Below are 8,432 nucleotides of genomic sequence, written 5' to 3' on the forward strand. Positions count from 1 at the left end.
ACACACACACACACACACACACACACACACACACACACACACACACACACTGAGTAAACCAGGCAAAGATGGAAGAGGAAGATTAGCCATGCTAGCAGTCGTTTCATTGTATTTTTCATACATATGACAATAAGAGGAACTCAGACTCCAGTTTGAGTGCTGATTGAAATCACATAAGATTCACATGAACAGCGGCAAAGATGATGTTAGAAGCTGGGACGGTGCTGATATGTGAGGCACACTTGTTTACCGCCGAAGATTGGAAACGATGGGATGAGGATCTAAAAGCGGGATTAAATCAATGTGGAGAACAAAGCCAAAAGAGTAAAAATACCATTAAGAATGCTGCATGTTGTTGCCACAACGATTTGGGAGTTACTCCTCTCTGTTGGCTTTCAACGCTGCAGTTGAAAGTACAGTACAGTTCAAAATACACTAATACTAATGTTGTAAATGTCAACGCTTTGCAACTTTGCCTGTCAAGCCCTATATTGTCTGGTTAAAGCAAAATGTTCACGTTTTAATAAATAATAGCTGAAAGAAAGAGTTAATGAACGTTGTGTTTCTATGCAAATGCCACGCTGTGTTCCCGCTGTGGTTTTATGAAAGCAACAAGCCTCATGATGCTTTATTAATAAAGAACTGCATTGTGAAAAAGCAATATTTCACAGAATGCCTTCTAGTCATTTTAGAACACAGTTTCATGATTTTTTTTCTTCACATTTCTTTGCTTTATATACTCCATCAAGGAAATAGTTGACCTTTTATCTTTTGTATCAATTTGGTCCAAATTAAGATAGAAAAAAGTTATTTGTGTAGCAGCAGGGAGTAGACTCATATTTATTGGTTTTACAAGACAGTAAACAATATGACACATGCCATTTTTTCCCATTTGTTGCACACACTGAATACCAGACACCAAAGCTCTGTATCAGTGTTTACTCCTTACATTTCCAACAGTTTGCTTCATCTGTAAGTTGGTTATTTTCCAACATATTATGCTTTACTGATGGCAGTTTTGCTCTCTATGAGCTTTTAATGTGAACTTGGATTGAAAACAAAAGAAAAGAAAAGCTTATTTTTTCTGTAAAACTTTTTCTTTTAGTTTTGTAAGCTGAAACCAAGTGGTTGACGTACTGTGCACAGAAGTCATCCAGAAAACTATTATTTGTGTTTTGACCTGACCAGAATAACAGAAAACACAGCTCACACACAGAGAGGATGATACTGTGTTTTAGTTTTTATCCATTTCTCCAATTCACTGAGGACAGAGTCTGGTTCAGTGGTCTATGCAATTTATCAAACATTAGCTGTGTTCAGTAATAGAGCCACAACCTGCAAACCTATGAAAATGGTGTCAGGGTGTCTGAAATGTCCATTAAGACATATTTAGAAGCTTTTAAGGAGAATAGGCCGAATGGAACTGAATATGGAAGGTTTTTTGTGATCAAAATGAACACTTTTTTCAGATCTGCACTCACTGTGAGGCACATGGGATCAAAAAGACTTCAGCAGGATATGGAAATGCACACTCTCTTTGTTTTTGTTTTGCCTCCTCTTGGCCTCAGAAGATACAGTCAGTCTCCACGCCTCAGAGGAGGAAAACAGTTTCTGTCAGGTTATGTTAAGACTATAACAGAAAAAGCTAAATTGAGCTGCTGTCCTCAGGTAAAGAGAAAGAAGCAGGAACTCTCAGACAAGCCACGCAGAGGAGAATAAAAAAGGGTGAGTCAGTCATACGTGGGAAGTCTTTATTTGGTTCTTTCAGAAAAGTCAAAACATAAAAACAAAGAGAAATACCAGTGGAGTTAACCATCAAGACATACCTAGAAATAGTAGTGTGTTTCATCTAACCGTGAAGGGAAATCTCTCTCCTCTGACAGTGGGAGGTCAGAGGAAGAAAAAATGAACAGAAAATGGAAAGAATAATGTCCTGGTCAAAGTCACAAGTGGGATGCTTAATGAGTCCCAGTGTACTATATGTTCCACATGTTTTAGGAAAGTCTGTAACCACCAACCGTTCTGTCAACCCATTATCCAAGTCAAATTGGACTATTACAGATCCCCTCGAGACATGTATTAAAACATATAAAAAAACTCTGCTTGGAACAATAATGTGTGTCTGATGTTTTTTTCCCACACAAAAAAAGTGAAGTTACCTTCATAAAATGGCATCTCCACTTTTTCCCCTTTAAAAATTCAGAATCTCTGAATATGCAAATATTAATTTAACTACGAGATGCAATGTAACCCTTACCCTCTCCTACTTCTCAAAGTCCATTCTCAGTGTTTGTGGCCTCAAGTTTCAACATCACAAGTACTATACTGGACTATGATTGGCTTGACTAGTTGTGATGTCACAAATTGTGCTCGTAGGCCCACCCCTTAAAATCAGATTTTCCATTAACTCCATTAAACATTCCACTTTCAGCAGGTGAATGTGTAAACAGCCGTTTAGTGTCAAATTCTGCACATACATCATTCTGCACAGTGGAACTTAAACATTTAACTGTAGGTATGTAAACATATAGATAGATTAGATAGATAGAGGGTGATTGGATTGGGTTATTGCCAAAAACCTTCCCAAGGGAGACTTAAGTAAAGGCTAAATTTAAAAAAAGTGGGGCCAGCATGTGATAAACAAACACCATACAAAAGAGCTGAAGACTTCCCACACACACTCCTTCCTATACAGGCCCTGTAGCATTGAGACAAAAGGAGGGTATGACATCTTTTTAAAGCACTTTCTGAAGCTTTTAGGCTGAGACACAGAGAGACCTAATGCAACCGCTAAGGGCTGTGCATGCTTTTTTATTCTTGCAATCTGTGCAGAGATGACTTGAGTGAGAAAACCTACATTTTTATAAAAAAAGTTTGTTCCTACATGCCAAATAAATGTATTCATTACAAAAGAAAAACTATAAACTACTGTTGAGTATAGTATAGTTTATTTTCTTAAACAACTGGCCATGAACTAAACCCCCTCCCCAAACAGAAAATCAATCTCAGCAGCCTTAACCAGACACAGCAGTTCTGTCAAGCTTTGGATTTCACCAGCTGATTAAACTGTGTGTGCTACTGTAGTTTATTCAAATAATATTGATTAAATATTGTGCCTGCTCTCTCGCGTAACCTGCATAATCAACATGCCCTGCTAATTATCTTATAAGCTACAGTAGTAACCTAACGCTAACCTCAAGGTTATAGCTAATGTTAGAAAATCATGTTCAGGATGAGAACATCCACTACATGGAAAACAAGATGACTCTGTATCAGAATTTAGAGCAGCAGCTTTACTGCCTTACTTGGTTGCGAGAAGTTTACACACCAGTAATTTCAGTCAGATTTGTTACCTGTACTAAAATTACGTTAGCCAAACTGGCTAGTCCTTATCTCTGAAGTTTTTTATCTTGTAAAAGTGAATATAATCTTCAAAAAATACCAACAATCAAGCATTAATTTAACCTGTGTAACTGTCCAAGAATGTTTTTATAGTAAACAAACATTCTTTTTTTTATGCTAGCATCACCCTGCAATACAAGACAATGCTTCTCCATAACTAAGTTAGAAGGGTTTTTTTTATTTAAAATGAGTCAGCAGGAAACATTAAAATGTCAGCTAGTTTTTGAGCAACTTACCAAGCTAGCATTAATTAGCTATAGGTAGCTGCGGATAAAATATGCTAGCAGGAGAAAATGGCTAAAAATGGCTAGCATCAACCTGCAATACAAAATAATGCCACTCCATATTTCTTCTGTCATCATGGTGAAAATATTAAGACATACAGCTTTGACCTCAGTCCTCTTAATGTTCTTTTTTTTATGTTTGTAGCCAAGTTTGTAGGTTTTTCATTTAGAATGAGTAAGCAAGAAACATTAAATTAGCTACAGGTAGCTGCTGATAATATATGCTAGCAGGAGAAAATTGACAGTCAGTGGTAGCAACAAGAATGAATCAAAGCGAGGCTTAGCAAACACTCAATTTTAGCAACAATGTTTCAAATAAAACAGAAAACTTCCAGTTTTAGTCCAATGGCAGTCATTTTTGTATCATACTATATATCATATCAATCTTCATGTAACCTCATCCTTTAGCTTGAAGGAAATGTCTCTTTTTAAAATGCCTCTTGCGTCCGTGCTTTAATAGAATACACGACACGTTCACGAATGGGACAATTTGTATGGTGAAGTCTTACCTTGGAGGCTGTTTTTTCTCATTAGCTCAGCACATAGGCAATGCTATGCTACGGTAAGTATTAGCATGGAGCAGAATCACTAATGATGTACCGGGAACACAAACATGAATCTTGAGGTGAACCTGGAACATTGTGACTGATATGTTTAGGTTTAAGAAAGATGTCTGAAACCGCTGAGAAAGAAGGGGGGGGGGGGGGGGGGGGGGGGGGGGGGGGGGGGGGGGGGGGGGGGGGGGGGGGGGTGGGGGGGGAAGCTGTAGTGATTTTATCTTGCACAATTTCATAACAGACAAGCATGACTTCACCTTGAGGCTACTACAAGCTATTTTATTGCTCTCTCACACACACACACACACTAATTTGTTCCGTCACTCTCACGCACATCTTAAGCTATCATTTATCACCCAGGCTCACTCATAGTGGCTACAGTCTTCCACTAGCACTCTTATTCCAACATAGCCCCCCTCCTCATCACCAAACACTGAGCTCTCTTTATCTTTTCCTTTTTGTCTCTCCCACTAACCGCACACACATACACACACACACACACACACACACACACACACACACCAAGGTCAGACCCTCTCTTTCTCTGTTCTCTGTCACACAGGAACACTAACACACTTGCTAAGACCCCGGCAGCGTGTTTGATGTTTGATCCACCGTGAACGCGAGCAGGAAAATGGAAGCTCATGGGATGCACATTGGTAAAAAATGTAATGTGTGTGTGTTTAGAGGTGCAGAGATATAAAAGGAGGGTGAAGGTATAACAAAAACCTAATGACCTACAGAAAAATTCAACCGCACGCAGACAAAGAAACAGGGAAAAAAGAAACAAAAAGAAAAGAATAAAGAAAGTGGATGTCAGCTTTGGGTGGAAGTTTATCTGAGGGGTTTTAGCGCGTACACACATAAACACGCACACACACGCAGAGACAGAGAGCAGGACAGAACAAACACTATTAGAGCATTGCAATCCCCCCATATCTTTCATCCTCTCTGTTGCTTGGCTTTTTCTGTCTGTCTGTCTCTGATAATGATATCCCAATACCAGAGCACAGGGAGATCTAAGCAGGGTCAGAGTGTGTATAATGCAAAGTGTCACACATTACATGAACTAAGAAAGGTTGGGCTGTGCAGGGGGAAAAAATATGATTTGAGGGTGTGTGTGTGTGTGTGTGTTTTGGGGGCAGGGATGTTCAGTCAGTCAAATCTCCTCATCCTGTGGTTTGAGGGACATAATCTTATCCAATTGGGGCCTGTGCTGTGTCTGTTTAAAGGTGTGTGCAGTCACTAAAATACACATCTCACACTGCTAATGTCATTTTTTTTGTGGCACCAAAGCTTTGGTATTTTCTCATGATATTTCAGAAAGAAGAAAGACTATAATCAAGCTGTTAATCCCACAAATTCTGTCTGGACTTTTCTTTTTCTTTTTTTGTCTTTTTGGCAAAAAGTTCAGAAGTTCAAATGGTAATTATAAACAATATGCAGATTTATAATAACCGGTTCAATTCTGAGTCAAACACTTGGGCAGAAGTGCATGAAAACACACATGCACCCTCTCTCACACACACACACACACACACACACAGATAGCGAGCTATTCTTGTCACAAACAGACCAATGCTAAGCCATTAGGCCGTTTCAGCCGCACATCCAATATTAAAGACAAGCTCCAGCTCTATTCTGTCACACTATCTATCTCTCCCAAACTGCGTGAGTCATGCTGTTTTGGTTACAGAGGCAGTCTGTGTTTTACATGGAAACATAAGCTGCCTTGTCATCATTATGAAAATTTGATATCCGTCCTTTTAATATCTCCATCAGTAGGTGTAATTGGCTCGAATATGGACTCATGCAAATGTGTGTTACACTTTGATGAAGCACATTAAACTCAGTGTGCAACAGACTCAAACAATCACATCAAAAAGCACAATACAGCACACAGTTTATTTCAATTTGTAGATGTGGACTCTCTGGCTATGAAGGACCTCCTTCAACCAGACAACCTGGATTCACATCTGTGTGTCAAGTATTCATCTCACCAAAGTGTCCTCGAGCAAAACACTGCACAAGCGTCAGGGTGGCAGTTCTGCTGTCGAGTCTGACCCAGAGTCAGACAGAAAATTTGAGGTGGTCCTGGAAAATCTGTGACAATACAGCAGCAGCCCAGGGGAACAAAAAACAACTGAACAAGCAATATACTGACTCAATGTTATTATGATTATTGTAAATAACCAGGCTTATTTTAACTGCAAGCCATTCCTTGGATTGGAAGAATCAAAACCACTCTGAAATTTGAATTCTCACTTTTTGTGCATGGGGAAATATAAAGTATAATAGTGTAGCTAATATGTATCATCTTACATTTTTAAAAAGATGACACCAGCAGCACCATACTGAAACTACACCTGCAGCCAACTTTGAGTGGCCAGGTTTAAAGATGCCTTCGGTGCCACAAAGATAATGTAGACTTTTTTTTCAAATCAGGGTTCAGCAGTAAGTGAATCCACATTAAATATGTGTGAGTCCATCACACACTCGTGGACAAAATCTTTCAAACTCTGCCCTCTGAGACCACGCAGTCAACCACAATCAGAAAGAGAATGAACACCAGCAGCCACTTAAATAATCAAACTTCCCACTCAAGTATTTTACTGCAGAGGAAATATCATCAAAACACTGTTGCGACCTGTGTTTGAAGACCAGGAGCTGGACACAAATGCAAATGACACAAAATGTCTCCCTATATATGAATCAGCAGAGATTTTAAACAATATGTTTTTTTTTTCTTTTCCAGCTAATATTGCCTCTCCTGTTATATTTAAATACATTATACATGGTTATTTGTATTATTATTATAAAAAAAACTGAGTCCTTAAATATCATCAGTGTTAAATCCTTAATAAGCTAAATCTACATTACTTCACAAACATCATCCAGAGAGAATAAGATCTCATAATATTGCCTCTCCTGTTTTATTTATATATGTCATACAGGGTTATTTGTATTATTACGCATCAGCCCCAGTGGGGTTGATGAATTTTAATTTCAGTTAAACCAACCAAATAGACCAAATAGGCTGAGAGTGTTCCTGGATCTGGACTGCCATGTTTACATGCACATCAAATACTGTGATTATGAAATAAGTTAAGACAATTAAAGCAATTATATTACTGCAGCAGAACCCTAAACCCCACACTCTATGTTAATGTGATGAAAACTTTAATTGAATTAAGTATAACTGCATAGGATTACTGTAATTAAGAGGCATCATGAACATATAATCAACACCAGTTTACAGAAACATTACGTGTATGCTGGATCGTAAATTAGATCCTGTTTCCTCCTACTCTCCCTGATGCCATGTGACAAAACATGACCGACAGGCTGCTGGTTCTGACAGGACACACGCTTACAGGACACATTTTAGTTGATGAAATCCTTACATCCATCCAAATGTAGCGGGACAAGGCGTGAAAGGTATGACCGTTCCATCTGAAGTCCCTAATTTGAGAGATGTGGTGCACACTCATCAAGCCCCGTGCAATTATGCATGCCTCTTCTAATGTGAGTACTGTGAGATGATTAAATCTTGTCGCTCTCACAACACAAGTACAGGAACATCTGCGTTTGTGTGCACAGCAGACTGGTCAGTTATAACTCAACAAGCTTTTCCAAACTTAGAACAGGACAATATAATAAGGAGAGGGACAACATGTTACACACAGATGCCACATCTGAATCCCTGTCGACCTGAGGAGTAGAGCTGGACAGTAATTATATTATGGTCTGTTAACTTTGAGTGGAAATAGAAAGTGTAATCAAGTACTTACAGAGGTTGTAGGAAGTAGTAAAAGTGTTTGTTTTAAGTGTTTGATCAGTAGAACATAATTTAATGCAACAAACACCAATCTGATTATTGTATATGTGAAAGCCAACCTCATCACAGAGGATCCCTCCGACCCCCTGCACAAGTCCTTTCAGTTACTACCATCAGACCGCCCAATCTTCCAACACCTGCACATTATCCGAGTTGTAAGTTTTGTCGTTTATTACACTTTTTTCCCCCTTCTTTTACCAAAAATCAGGTCCCACCTTAGTAATGTAAAACTGATTATTAAGGGGAGATTATTATCACCTAATGTAGTATTGGCAAAGTAACATGTAAATATACCGTAAACACTATTACGACGGGACAATAATGGATTGATCTGTTAGAAGTTTCCTTTTA

Source organism: Scomber scombrus, chromosome 9 (genome assembly GCF_963691925.1).
Source record: "Scomber scombrus chromosome 9, fScoSco1.1, whole genome shotgun sequence".
Lineage (NCBI taxonomy): Eukaryota > Metazoa > Chordata > Actinopteri > Scombriformes > Scombridae > Scomber > Scomber scombrus.